The sequence below is a fragment of the Cryptomeria japonica genome, unplaced genomic scaffold, assembly GCF_030272615.1.
Source record: "Cryptomeria japonica unplaced genomic scaffold, Sugi_1.0 HiC_scaffold_26, whole genome shotgun sequence".
Taxonomy (NCBI): Eukaryota; Viridiplantae; Streptophyta; class Pinopsida; order Cupressales; family Cupressaceae; genus Cryptomeria; species Cryptomeria japonica.
In genome coordinates, this window is record NW_026728848.1 from 995,001 (window position 1) to 1,010,000 (window position 15,000).

Below are 15,000 nucleotides of genomic sequence, written 5' to 3' on the forward strand. Positions count from 1 at the left end.
AGGGCCCAGCAGCCAGAATGCATGAAGCGACGGATGAAGCAGTGATGACAACCGGGCTGTGAGGAGAGGAGGGATGCAGCCAAGAAAGCAATCAGGGCTCGAGGCAAGGGATGCATCAAGGATAGCAATCATGTTGTGAGGCGAGATTCCAAAGGCTAAACGTGAGAGGCTGCAGGGTCGACTCAGAGAGGTCTATGCATGTGAGAGGCTGAAAGCAAGGTCGACTCGGAGCGGTCTATGCATCGGGCGTGCTTGGGGCGACTACCAGTGCCAACCCCTTATCCCGCGACGCGTCCGACAAAGAGAACGTTCCAAGGCGGCAGAGGAGGTTACCAGCCGAAGGATGCAGTAGCAATAACAGGTATAGTTCCGCGGCGGCCGAGAAGACTCACCGCATAGGAATCGGGATGCGAGGCGAGGGATGCGGCGGGAAGGCCCCGACGGCTAAACGGAAGAGGCTGCAGGGCCGCCTCGGAATGGTCCAAGCATCGGATGCGATTGGGACAACTACCAGTGCCAACCCCTTATCCCGCGATGCGTCCGATACACAGATAGTTCCAAGGCGGCCGAGGAGCCTCACCGCATATCAATCGGGGTGCGAGGCGAGGGATGGGGCGGGAAGGCCCCAACGGCTAGACGGAAGAGGCTTCAGGGCCACCTCGGAATGGTCCAAGCATCGGACGCGCTTGGGGCGACTGCCAGTGCCAACCCCTTATCCCGCGATGCGTCCGATACACAGATGGTTCCAAGGCGGCCGAGGAGCCTCACCGCATAGCAATCGGGGGTGCGAGGCGAGGGATGGGGCGGGAAGGCCCCAACGGCTAGACGGAAGAGGCTTCAGGGCCGCCTAGGAATGGTCCAAGCATCGGACACGCTTGGGGCGACTACCAGTGACAGCCCCCTATCCCGCGATGCGTCCGATACGAAGATGGTTCCAAGGCGGCCGAGGAGCCTCACCGCATAGCAATCGGGGTGCGAGGTGGGGGATGCGGCGAGATGGCCCCAACGGCTAGACGGAAGAGGCCACAGGGCCGCGTGGGAATAGTCCAAGCATCGGACGCGCTTGGGGCGACTACCAGTGACAACCCCTTATCCCGCGATGCGTCCGATACGAAGATAGTTCCAAGGCGGCCGAGGAGCCTCACCGCATAGCAATCGGGGTGCGAGGTGGGGGATGCGGCGAGATGGCCCCAACGGCTAGACGGAAGAGGCTGCAGGGCCGCCTCGGAATAGTCCAAGCATCGGACGCGCTTGGGGCCACTACCAGTGACAACCCCTTATCCCGCGATGCGTCCGATACGAAGATAGTTCCAAGGCGGCCGAAGAGCCTCACCGCATAGCAATCGGGGTGCGAGGTGGGGGATGCGGCGAGATGGCCCCAACGGCTAGACGGAAGAGGCCACAGGGCCGCCTCGGAATAGTCCAAGCATCGGACGCGCTTGGGGCGACTACCAGTGACAACCCCTTATCCCGCGATGCGTCCGATACGAAGATAGTTCCCAGGCGGCCGAGGAGCCTCACCGCATAGCAATCGGGGTGCGAGGCGAGGGATGCGGCGAGATGGCCCCAAAGGCTAGACGGAAGAGGCTGCAGGGCTGCCTCGGAATAGTCCAAGCATCGGACGCGCTTGGGGCGACTACCACTGCCAACCCCTTATCCCGCGATGCGTCCGATACACAGATAGTTCCGAGGCGGCCGAGGAGGTGGGGGATGCAGCGAGATGGCCCCAACGGCTAGACGGAAGAGGCTGCAGGGCCGCCTCGGAATAGTCCAAGCATCGGACGCGCTTGGGGCGACTACCAGTGACAACCCCTTATCCCGCGATGCGTCCGATACACAGATAGTTCCGAGGCGGCCAAGGAGCCTCACCGCATAGCAATCGTGGTGCGAGGTGGGGGATGCGGCGAGATGGCCCCAACGGCTAGACGGAAGAGGCTGCAGGGCCGCCTCGGAATGGTCCAAGCATCGGATGCGCTTGGGGCGACTACCACTGCCAACCCCTTATCCCGCGATGCGTCCGATACACAGATAGTTCCAAGGCGGCCGAGGAGCCTCACAGCATAGCAATCAGGGTGCGAGGCGAGGGATGCGGCGAGAAAGCCCCAACGGCTAGAGGGAAGAGGCTTCAGGTCCGCCTCGGAATGGTCCAAGCATCGGACGCGCTTGGGGCGACTACCAGTGACAACCCCTTATCCCGCGACGCGTCCGATACACAGATAGTTCCAAGGCGGCCGAGGAGCCTCACCGCATAGCAATCGGGGTGCGAGGCGAGGGATGCGGCGAGAAGGACCCAACGGCTACACGGAAGAGGCTTCGGGGCCGCCTCGGAATGGTCCAAGCATCGGACGCGCTTGGGGCGACTACCAGTGACAACCCCTTATCCCGCGACGCGTCCGATACACAGATAGTTCCAAGGCGGCCGAGGAGCCTCACCGCATAGCAATCGGGGTGCGAGGCGAGGGATGCGGCGAGAAGGACCCAACGGCTACACGGAAGAGGCTTCGGGGCCGCCTCGGAATGGTCCAAGCATCGGACGCGCTTGGGGCGACTACCAGTGACAACCCCTTATCCCGCGACGCGTCCGATACACAGATAGTTCCAAGGCGGCCGAGGAGCCTCACCGCATAGCAATCGGGGTGCGAGGCGAGGGATGCGGCGAGAAGGACCCAACGGCTAGACGGAAGAGGCTTCGGGTCCGCCTCGGAATGGTCCAAGCATCGGACGCGCTTGGGGCGACTACCAGTGACAACCCCTTATCCCGCGACGCGTCCGATACACAGATAGTTCCAAGGCGGCCGAGGAGCCTCACCGCATAGCAATCGGGGTGCGAGGCGAGGGATGCGGCGAGAAGGACCCAACGGCTAGACGGAAGAGGCTTCGGGTCCGCCTCGGAATGGTCCAAGCATCGGACGCGCTTGGGGCGACTACCAGTGACAACCCCTTATCCCGCGACGCGTCCGATACACAGATAGTTCCAAGGCGGCCGAGGAGCCTCACCGCATAGCAATCGGGGTGCGAGGCGAGGGATGCGGCGAGAAGGACCCAACGGCTAGACGGAAGAGGCTTCGGGTCCGCCTCGGAATGGTCCAAGCATCGGACGCGCTTGGGGCGACTACCAGTGACAACCCCTTATCCCGCGACGCGTCCGATACACAGATAGTTCCGAGGCGGCCGAGGAGCCTCACCGCATAGCAATCGGGGTGCGAGGCGAAGGATGCGGCGAGAAGGACCCAACGGCTAGACGGAAGAGGCTTCGGGTCCGCCTCGGAATGGTCCAAGCATCGGACGCGCTTGGGGCGACTACCAGTGACAACCCCTTATCCCGCGACGCGTCCGATACACAGATAGTTCCAAGGCGGCCGAGGAGCCTCACCGCATAGCAATCGGGGTGCGAGGCGAGGGATGCGGCGAGAAGGACCCAACGGCTAGACGGAAGAGGCTTCAGGGCCGCCTCGGAATGGTCCAAGCATCGAACGCGCTTGGGGCGACTACCAGTGACAACCCCTTATCCCGCGACGCGTCCGATACACAGATAGTTCCGAGGCGGCCGAGGAGCCTCACCGCATAGCAATCGGGGTGCGAGGCGAGGGATGCGGCGAGAAGGACCCAACGGCTAGACGGAAGAGGCTTCAGGGCCGCCTCGGAATGGTCCAAGCATCGGACGCGCTTGGGGCGACTACCAGTGACAACCCCTTATCCCGCGACGCGTCCGATACACAGATAGTTCCGAGGCGGCCGAGGAGCCTCACCGCATAGCAATCGGGGTGCGAGGCGAGGGATGCGGCGAGAAGGACCCAACGGCTAGACGGAAGAGGCTTCAGGGCCGCCTCGGAATGGTCCAAGCATCGGACGCGCTTGGGGCGACTACCAATGACAACCCCTTATCCCGCGACGCGTCCGATACACAGATAGTTCCGAGGCGGCCGAGGAGCCTCACCGCATAGCAATCGGGGTGCGAGGCGAGGGATGCGGCGAGAAGGACCCAACGGCTAGACGGAAGAGGCTTCAGGGCCGCCTCGGAATGGTCCAAGCATCGGACGCGCTTGGGGCGACTACCAGTGACAACCCCTTATCCCGCGACGCGTCCGATACACAGATAGTTCCGAGGCGGCCGAGGAGCCTCACCGCATAGCAATCGGGGTGCGAGGCGAGGGATGCGGCGAGAAGGACCCAACGGCTAGACGGAAGAGGCTTCAGGGCCGCCTCGGAATGGTCCAAGCATCGGACGCGCTTGGGGCGACTACCGTTGCCAACCCCTTATCCCGCGATGCGTCTGATACACAGATAGTTCCGAGGCGGCCGAGGAGCCTCACCGCATAGCAATCGGGTTGCGAGGCAGATTATTGGGAAGGGAACCCCCTGGGATGCGGCTCAAGCAGTGCCCAAAGGGACTGGAATGCGGAATCACATCGAGAGACCCAAATGCTATACGAGGGCTCAAATCGAATTATCGATTTGGCCACGACATGGACGCATCGGAACGACTACCTTTGCCGAACCACTCGCAATTGCATCCATACCGAAACCAATAGACATTTCCGTTAGAGCCCTCGCATAGCATTCGGGAATCTCGCATGCCCCTCTAAATCGACCAATGCTGGCGCTCAATGAAAATCCGAGCGCTACCACCGTTCGAGCGCCAGCATTGGTCGAGTTAGAGGGGCACGGGGGAGAATGCTCCAGTCAACACCTCCCCTATATAAGTTATTTGTCCGATTCTCGCACAACCGTAGTCTGCCTCGTCGAATCAAACAACGGTCCCAGATTCCGACTTCCGTTCCGTAGAGACCCAAAAGCTAGATGGAGGCTCGCAAGAAAGAGAGTCGGCGCATAGCAATCGGGTTTCTCGAACGTTTAGGGACCGAGCTCACTTGCGGATAGGGCAAAATCCGCCAAGCAACCCAAAAGCTAGACGGGGGCTCGAATCGAATCGCCTAGGCGGCCACAACAACGACGTGTTGGATCGACTACCAGTGCCAAACCATTCAGCAAGACTAGTCTGTGTCGAGGCCGGATAGAGATTCTCAGAGAGCGCCCGCATAGCATTTAGGAGACCTGCCGCGTCCCTCACACTCGACAAATGGTGGTGCACGTTTATAAATCCGAGCGATCCCAACCCTTTCAAGCACCAACATCGGTCGAGATAGAGGGGCACGGAGGGGGCTGCGTGAGACAACACAGTCCCCTATATAAGTTATTTGTCCGATTCTCACACATCCGAAGAATGGTCATCAAATCGGACAACAGCCCAAACTTCCGACTTCCGTCCCAGAAAGCCCAAGAGCTATCTAAAACGTTCATGGCCGGAACTCGATCGCGGCTATACCAGTCCGCCAAGCAACCCAAAAGCTAGACTGGAGCTCTAGTCGAATCACCTCTGTGGCCATTGCAAGGACGTGTTGGAGCGACTACCATTGCCGAACCATTCCGCAGGTCGAGTCCATACCAAGGCCGCATAGAGATTCACGATGAGCTCCTGCATAGCAATCAGGAGACTTGCCGTGTCCATCACAATCGATAAATCCTGGTGCAAGATTTTTGCATCCGAGCGCTCCAACCAGTCGAGCACCAGCATCAATCGACATAAACGGGCACGGGGGGAGGATGCTCGAGAACACTACCTCCCCTATATAAGTTATTTGTCCGATTCTCAAGCAGCCGAAGTCTGGTCATCGAATCGGGTCAAAGACCACAACTTCCGACTTTACCCACAATGCAAGTCATCGAATCGAACATCGGCCCCCGAGTCGGACTCCATGCGTATGTCAGGTCATCGGACCCAAATTCCGCCTTCCTGCGCATGGCGGGCCATCAATATCAACTCGGTCATCGGACCCAAACTCCGCCTTTTTGCGTATGGCACGCCTTCAAATCGGTCATCGGACCCAAATTCCGCCTTCCTGTGCATGGCGGGCCATCAACATCAACTCGGTCATCGGACCCAAATTCCGCCTTTCTGCGCATGGCACGCCATCAACTCGGTCATCGGACCCAAATTCCGCCTTCCTGCGCATGGCAGGTCATCGGACACAAATTCAGACCTCGCCAATATGCCTACGTATCGAATCGGTCATCGGACCCAACTTCCGACTTCATCCATACTGTAGGGTCTTTGAGGTTGGCGCGGTGCGCTCAACCCAGGGAGTCGACCCATCGAAGCATACACCTCCCCTATATAAGCTATTTGTCCGATTCCCACACCTGTGTAGTTTGCACCTCTGACCAGGACATCGACCCCAACTTCCGAACTCGACTGCAACGACGGCACCAGCGCCTTGGTGCGCACCTTGCGACGCACAGTCCCAACATTCGCCTTCCTGCACATGGCAGGTCATCGGACCCAAATTCCGACCTCGCGAGTATGCCTACATATCGAATCGGTCATCGGACCCAACTTCCGACTTCATCCATACCGTAGGGTCTTTGAGGTTGGCGCGGTGCGCTCAACCCGGGGAGTCGACCCAACGAAGCATACACCTCCCCTATATAAGCTATTTGTCCGATTCCCACACCTGTGTAGTTTGCACCTCCGATCAAGACATCGACCCCAACTTCCGAACTCGCCTCCAACGACCGAACCAGCGCCTTGGTGCGCACCTTGCAACGCACAGTGCCAACATTCGCCTTCCTGCACGTGGCAGGTCATCGGACCCAAATTCCGACCTCGCGAGTATGCCTACATATCGAATCGGTCATCGGACCCAACTTCCGACTTCATCCATACCGTAGGGTCTTTGAGGTTGGCGCGGTGCGCTCAACCCGGGGAGTCGACCCAACGAAGCATACACCTCCCCTATATAAGCTATTTGTCCGATTCCCACACCTGTGTAGCTTGCACCTCCGATCAGGACATCGACCCCAACTTCCGAACTCGACTAAAAAGACCGCACCAGCGCCTTGGTGTGCACCTTGCAACGCACAGTGTCAACATTCGCCTTCCTGCACATGGCAGGTCATCGGACCCAAATTCCGACCTCATGAGCATACCTACTAATCGAATCGGTCATCGGACCCAACTTCCGACTTCATCCATACCGTAGGGTCTTTGAGGTTGGCGCGGTGCGCTCAACCTGGGGAGTCGACCCATCGAAGCATACACCTCCCCTATATAAGCTATTTGTCCGATTCCGACACCTGTGTAGTTTGCACCTCCGCTCAGGACATCGACCCCAACTTCCGAACTCGCCTGCAACGACCGAACCAGCGCCTTGGTGCGCACCAAAAGTGCGCACTTTTGGAGGGCACTTTTGTGCGCTCCAAAGGTGCGCACTTTTGGAGGGCACTTTTTGGAGGGCACTTTTCTGCGCTCCAAAGGTGCGCACTTTTGGAGGGCACTTTTTGGAGGGCACTTTTCTGCGCTCCAAAGGTGCGCACTTTTGGAGGGCACTTTTTGGAGGGCACTTTTCTGCGCTCCAAAGGTGCGCACTTTTGGAGGGCACTTTTTGGAGGGCACTTTTCTGCGCTCCAAAGGTGCGCACTTTTGGAGGGCACTTTTTGGAGGGCACTTTTCTGCGCTCCAAAGGTGCGCACTTTTGGAGGGCACTTTTTGGAGGGCACTTTTCTGCGCTCCAAAGGTGCGCACTTTTGGAGGGCACTTTTTGGAGGGCACTTTTCTGCGCTCCAAAGGTGCGCACTTTTGGAGGGCACTTTTGTGCACTCCAAAGGTGCGCACTTTTGGAGGGCACTTTTCCTGTGCTCCAAAGGTGCACACCTAGGTGAGCACCTTCGACCACACCTTGTAGCACACCAAACTCTGACTTTCGACTTCATCCGCAATGCAGGGTCTTTGAGGTTGGCGCAATGCGCACAACCAGGGGAGTCGACCCATCAAACCCAACACCTCCCCTATATAAGCTATTTGTCTGATTCTCATACATGCGTAGCCTGCAGGAGCAATTAGGACATCGACCCCAACTTTCGGCTTCTAAACGAAAACAAGGTCTTTGAGGTTGGTGTAATGCGAACAACTAGGGGAGTCAACCCATCAAACCCAACACCTCCCCTATATAAGCTATTTGTCTGATTCTCATACATGTGTAGTCTACAGGAGCAATTAGGACATCGACCCCAACTTTTGACTTCTTAACGAAAACAAGGTCTTTGAGGTTGACGTAATGCGCACAACCAGGGGAGTCGACCCATCAAACCCAACACCTCCCCTATATAAGCTATTTGTCCGATTCTCATACATGTGTAGCCTGCAGGAGCCATTAGGACATTGACCCCAACTTTTGACTTCTTAACGAAAACAAGGTCTTTGAGGTTGGCGTAATGCGCACAACCAAGGGAGTTGACCCATCAAACCCAACACCTCCCCTATATAAGCTATTTGTCTGATTCTCATACATGTGTAGCCTGCAACAACGATTAGGACATCCACCCCAACTTCTGAATTCGTCTGCGTTGACCGCACCAAAGGTGCACGCCTTGGTGCTCACCAAAATCCGACTTCCGACTTCTTCTGCTATGCGGGGTCTTTGAGGTTGGCGCAGTGCGCACAACCAGGGGAGTCAACCCACCGAATGCAACACCTCCCCTATATAAGCTATTTGTCTGATTCTCATACATGCGTAGACTGCAGCAATGATTAGGACATCCACCCCAACTTTTGACTTCTTAAACAAGACAGGGTCTTTGAAGTTGGTGCAGTGCACACAACCAGGGGAGTCGACCCATCAAACGCAACACCTCCCCTATATAAAGCTATTTGTCCGATTCTCATACGTGTAGTCTGCAGCAGCGATTAGGACATCGACCCCAACTTCCGAATTCGTTTGCATTGACCGCACCAAAGGTGCACGCCTTGGTGTGCACCCTGGAGTGCACTTTGGTGCTCACCTCGGTGCACACTTTGGTGTGCACCTCGGTGTGCACCAAAGGTGCGCACCTTGGAGCGCACCAAAGGTGTACACTTTGGAGCGCACCACATAGGGTCTTTGAGAGGTTGGCGCAGTGCGCACACCAAGGTGGGTGTTGAGGTGCGTGCCGAGGTGGGTGGGTGCTAGGGTGCGCTCCATGGTGGGTGCCAGGGTGGGTGCGTGCTAGGGTGGATTCCAAAGAGGGTCATAGGGTGGGTGCCAAGGTGGGTTGGTGATATAGTGGGTTCAAAGGTGGGTACTAGGGTGGGTTCCAAGGTGGGTCACAAGTTGGGTGCCAGGATGCGTGGGTGTTAGGTTGGGTGCCAAGGTGGGCTCCTGCGTGGGTGGGTGCTAGGGTGGGTTTCAAGGTGGACGCGAGGGCGGGTGCCAAGGTGGGTAACAAGTTGGGTGTTAGGATGGGTGAGTGCTAGAGTGGGTGCCAAGGTGGGTGGGTGCTAAGGTGGATGCCAAGGTGGTTCACAGGGTGGGTGGGTTCTAGGGTGAGTTCCAAGGTGGGTCACAGGTTCAGTGCTAGGGTGGGTGTCAAGGCGGGTGTCGAGGTGCCTGGGTGCTAGGGTGTGGATGCCAATGTGGGTCATAGGGTGGGTACTAGGGTGGGCTGCAATGTGGGTGCCAAGGTGGGTAACATGCTCGGTGGGTTCTAAATTGGGTGCCAGGGTGGGTGTGCACCCACCTTGCCCGAGGTGGGTGCCAAGGTGCCAGTGTGGGTGGGTGCTAAGGTGGATGCCAAGGTGGGTGAGAAGGTGGGTGATAGGTTGAGTGGTAGGATGGGTGGGTGCCAAGATGGGTCACAGGGTGGGTGCAAGGGTGGGTAGGTGCTAGGGTTGGTGTCAGGGTGGGTGGGTGCTAGGTTGGGTTCCAAGGTGGGTGCGAGGGTGAGTGTCAAGGTGGGTCACAGGTTAGGTGCTAGGATGGGTGAGTGCTAGGGTGCAAAGGTGCCAGGGTGGGTGCTAGGATGGGTCGATGCTAGGGTGAGTGGCAAGGTGGGTCCACAAGTGTCAAGGTGGGTGCCGAGGTGGGTGCCAAGTCGGCGACTGCTATGGTGGATGCCAAGGTGGGTCACGGGGTGGGTGCCAAGTTGCTAGGTTGGGTTCCAAGGTGGGTGCCAACGTGGGTGCTAGGGTGCGTGGGTTAAAGGGTGTGTCACAACGTGGGTGCCAGGATGGGTGCGCACCCACACTGGCCAAGACGGGTGCGGGTGCAAGGTTGGGTTCCAAGCCCGGTCACAGGCTGGGTGCTAGGATGGGTGGGTGCCAAGGTGGGCACCAGGGTGGGTGCACCCACCCTGGCCAAGGTGGGTCACGGGGTGGGTCCTAGGGTGGGTAACGGGGTGGGTACTAAGGTGCGTGCCAAGGTGGGTCATAGGGTGGGTGCCAAGGTGGGCACCAGGGTGGGTGTGCACCAACCCTAGCCAGGGTAGGTCACGGGGTGGTTGTCGGGGTGGGCGTCAAGGAGCCAAGGTGGGTGGCAAGTAGCCAAGTTGCGTGCCAAGGTGGGTGTCGGGGTGGGTGCCAAGGATCCAAGGTGGGTGCCAAGGAACCAAGGTGGGTGTCTGGGTGGGTGCCGAGGTGGGAGCCAGGGTGGGTCCCAAGGTGAGTGCAAAGGTGGGTGCCAGGGTCAAGGTGAGTGCCAATGTGGGTTCCAAGGTGCCAGGGTCAGGGTGAGTGCCAATGTGGGTTCAAAGGTGCTAAGTTGGGTGCGAGGTTGGGTGCGAGGGTGGGTGGGTGCCAAGGTGTGCTAGGTGGAAGCCCGGGTGGGTCGGCATCCCATGGGTGTCGAGTTGGGTGCCTGATGGGTGCTTCTTGTCAAGTTTTAGTCGTCGGGACTCATTTCGAGCCTTAGAGGTCGTTTCTTGTCCGGTTGCCCTGTCTTCGACCTGGGAACCCAATTTTGGTCCTCGGGTCCCATTTTTTTTTGTCTCGCATCCCACTTTTGGCCTGTGGCCTTTTCGGGGTCGATTCTCGTTTTGGGCATCAGAGCATGTTTCTTCTCCTAAAACCCAATATTTGTTTATTAAGTCTCGGAACACATTTTTGTTCTCGTGGACCCATCATGGGTCTTGGAACGCATTTGTGGTCCTTGGGTCCCATTTTGCATCCCGAAACTTGTGTTTTGGTGCTTGATCCCTATTTTGGGTGCCCACCTTGCACCAAGTGCGCACCCGGGGCAAACCGAGCGCCTTGGTGCACCGGGGCAAGATCGAGCGTGCACCCGAGGCGCCCCGAACATGCACCAAGGTGCACTCGGCCCACATGTGAGCGCAGGTCGTTGCGCCCGAGGTGGTGTGTGGGCACCGCGTTGCAGACGGGACACTGCACGCACACGACGCCCCCTCCAGGTGCACGCACGTAGGCCGGGCCGGGTGCACACCCGACGCCCTAGCAAGGTGCGCGCACCCGGGCAGGGCTCACACTTGGCGAACGGGGCGCACTTCGCGAGGGAGGGTGTGCACCTCGACGGGGGTGGGTGGCCGGGGTGGATTCGCACGTGGGTCGCGGTTTGCTAAGTACACACTGCGACAAGCTCATAACGGGTGCGATCATACCAGCATTAGTGCACCGGATCCCATCAGAACTCCGCAGTTAAGCGCGCTTGGGCCGGAGTAGTACTGGGATGGGTGACCTCCCGGGAAGTCCCGGTGTTGCACCCTTTTTTAGTTTTTCGCCGGGCGTCGCAATGCTATTTGAATAAACCTTTTGCCCGTTTGCGTTCTCGTCGGGGCCGGGCCGGGCCGGGGTGCGCTGCCCGCACTACCGCGCGCGCGGGGGCGACACCGAGCGCGCACCCGAGGCACCCCGAGCACACAGGCCACGGTGCAACCCGGGCGTTGTGCGCGCACCCCGGTACGCCCGAGGTGCTGCGCGCGCACCCAGGTGAAATCGGTGTGCACCTCGGCCAGTGCGCGCTCGGTCGAGTCGCGCACGTTGGCCAAGGTGCACGGTGATGTTTCTTACTCTAAGGTTCCGCACCAGACGCCCGGGACAGGTGAGCGAAGCTGGGCGGGGCCGGGTGCGCGGCCGGGGCAGGTGCACGCAGCTGGAGAGAGCTTTGGAGCACACTTCGGAGCGCACCAATGATGCGCTCCATTCAAAAGTTTCCTGAAAAGGCAAAAAAAGTTGAGATTATAGAATTTCCCACTTGAGAGATTGTAAAAAAAAAAAATTTAAAATGAAGGAAACGCGGGTGCCAAGGTGTGCGCAGCCCAGCCAAGGTGTGCGCACCAAGGCGCCCACCCTGGCGAAGGTGCACGCAAGGTGCGCACCCGAGGCAAACCGGACAATTAACCCAACTTTCGACTTCGCGCGCACCTTGGAGCGCACTTCGGAGCGCTCCTTGGTGCGCACCAATCTTGGGCACCTCGGAGTGCACCATGGCGCCCACCAAGGTGCGCACCCGGGGCAAACCGAGCTCCGACTTCGTGCGCACCTTGGAGCGCACGAAAGGTGCGCACCATGGCGCCCACCAAGGTGCGCAGCCCAGCCAAGGCATGCGCATCAAGGTGCGCACCCTGGCGAAGGTGCGCACCCGGGGCAAACCGAGCTCCGACTTCGTGCGCACCTTGGAGCGCACAAAAGGTGCGCAACCCAGCCAAGGTGTGCGCACCCCGGTCAAACCGAGCTCCGAATCGTGCGCACCAGAGGTGCACGCCATCGTGCGCACCTTGGAGCACACTTCGGAGCCCTCCTTGGTGCGCGCCGATGTTGCGCACCTCGGAGCGCACCCGGGGAAAACAATGCAATTAACCCGACTTTCGACTTCGTGGGCACCTCGGAGCGCTCTCGGGTTCGCACCTCGGAGCACACCGAGGTGCGCACCTTTGATGCGCTGCCTTCACCAATTTCCAGAAAAGGCAAGAAAACATTGAGAAGGTGTGCGCACCGAGGTGCCCACCCTGGCGAAGGTGCACGCGAGGTGCGCACCCGGGGCAAACCGGGCTCCGACTTCGTGCACGCCGCACCTTGGAGCACACTTCGGAGCGCTCCTTGGTGCGCACCAGGGCGCGCAACCCAGCCGAGGTGCCCACCCCGGCGAAGGTGCACGCGAGGTGCGCACCCGGGGCAAACCGGGCTCCGACTTCGTGCACGCCGCACCTTGGAGCACACTTCGGAGCGCTCCTTGGTGCGCACCATGGTGCCCACCAGGGCGCGCAACCCCGCCGAAGGTGCACGCGAGGTGCGCACCCGGGGCAAACCGGGCTCCGACTTCGTGCACACCGCACCTTGGAGCACACTTCGGAGCGCTCCTTGGTGCGCACCATGGTGCCCACCAGGGCGCGCAACCCCGCCGAAGGTGCACGCGAGGTGCGCACCCGGGGCAAACCGGGCTCCGACTTCGTGCACGCCATGGTGCGCACCGCGGCGAAGGTGCGCACCCGGGGCAAACCGGGCTCCGACTTCGTGCACGCCGCACCTTGGAGCACACTTCGGAGCACTCCTTGGTGCGCACCAGGGCGCGCAACCCAGCCGAGGTGCCCACCCCGGCGAAGGTGCACGCGAGGTGCGTACCCGGGGCAAACCGGGCTCCGACTTCGTGCACGCCGCACCTTGGAGCACACTTCGGAGCGCTCCTTGGTGCGCACCATGGTGCCCACCAGGCCGCGCAACCCAGCCAAGGTGTGCGCACCAAGGTGCACGCGAGGTGCGCACCCGGGGCAAACCGGGGTCCGACTTCGTGCACGCCGCACCTTGGAGCACACATCGGGGCGCTCCCGGGTTCGCACCGGCGTTGCGCACCGTGGTGGGCACCTCGGAGCACACCAAGGTGGGCAGCGAGGTGCGCACCTTTGATGCGATGCCTTCACTAATTTCCATAAAAGGCAAAAAAAAAACGAGATTTTAAAATTTCCGTTTTGAAAGATAGTGAGAAAAAGGGAATGCTGGTGCCATCTTGAGCCCGCCCTGGTGCGCAGCCCAGCCAAGGTGTGCGCACCAAGGTGCCCACCCTGGCGAAGGTGCGCGCCCGGGCAATTAACCCAACTTCCAACTTCGCGCGCGCCAGGGTGGGAGCGCACCCAACAACCGGGCCTGGGAAGAGCCAATGCGAGAAACCCCACCAAACGCTCTGACAAAAAAAGAGGGGGCGCTCCAGTAACCCCGCTTCGGAGCGCACCCTGGGCAAACCCAGCCAAGGTGCCCACCCCGGCCAAGGTGCAGGCGAGGTGCGCACCCGGGGCAAACCGGGCTCCGACAACGTGCACGCCGCACCTTGGAGCACACTTCGTAGCGCTCCCGGGTGCGCACCTCAGAGCACACCAAGGTGGGCAGCGAGGTGCGCACCTTTGATGCGCTGCCTTCACTAATTTCCAGAAAAGGCAAAAAAAAAAGGAGATTTTAAAATTTCCGTTTTGAAAGATAGTGAAAAAAACGGAACGCGCGTGCCATCTTGAGCCCGCCCTGGTGCGCAGCCCAGGTAAGGTGCCCACCCTGGCAAAGGTGCGCACCCGGGCAATTAACCCTACTTCCGACTTCGTGCGCGCCAGGGTGGCAACCGGGCCTCGGAAGAGCCAATGCGAGAAACCCCACCAAACGCTCCGACAAAAAAAGAGGCGGCGCTCCAATAACCCCGCTTCGGAGCGCAGCCGGGGCAAACCCAGCCAAGGTGCCCACCCCGACGAAGGTGCACGCGAGGTGCGCACCCGGGGCAAACCGGGCTCCGACAACGTGCACGCAGCACCTTGGAGCACACTTCGAAGCACTCCCGGGTGCCCACCGGCGTTGCGCACCGTGGTGGGCAGCGAGGTGCGCACCTTTGATGCGCTGCCTTCACTAATTTCCAGAAAAAGGCAAAAAAAAATGAGATTTTAAAATTTCCGTTTTGAAAGATAGTGAAAAAAAAGGAACGCGGGTGCCATCTTGAGCCCGCCCTGGTGCGCAGCCCAGGCAAGGCATGCGCACCAAGGTGCCCACCCGAGGTGCACACCCGGGGCAAACCGGGCTCCGACTTCGTGCAGGCCGCACCTTGGAGCACACTTCGGAGCGCTCCTTGGTGCGCACCATGGTGCCCACCAGGGCGCGCAACCCAGCCAAGGTCTGCACACCAAGGTGCCCACCCCGGCGAAGGTGCACGCGAGGTGCGCACCCGGGGCAAACCGGGCTCCGACTTCGTGCACGCCATGGTGCCC

General features: G+C 59.9%; 1 non-coding gene across 1 annotated transcript; it reads left to right on the forward strand.

Annotated features, from left to right (window-relative positions):
* Positions 1 to 11,410: 11,410 nt before the first annotated feature.
* On the forward strand, positions 11,411 to 11,529 carry LOC131861579 (5S ribosomal RNA). Its single transcript, XR_009360651.1, has one exon. It is a non-coding gene; the product is annotated as a 5S ribosomal RNA (ribosomal RNA).
* Positions 11,530 to 15,000: the final 3,471 nt, after the last annotated feature.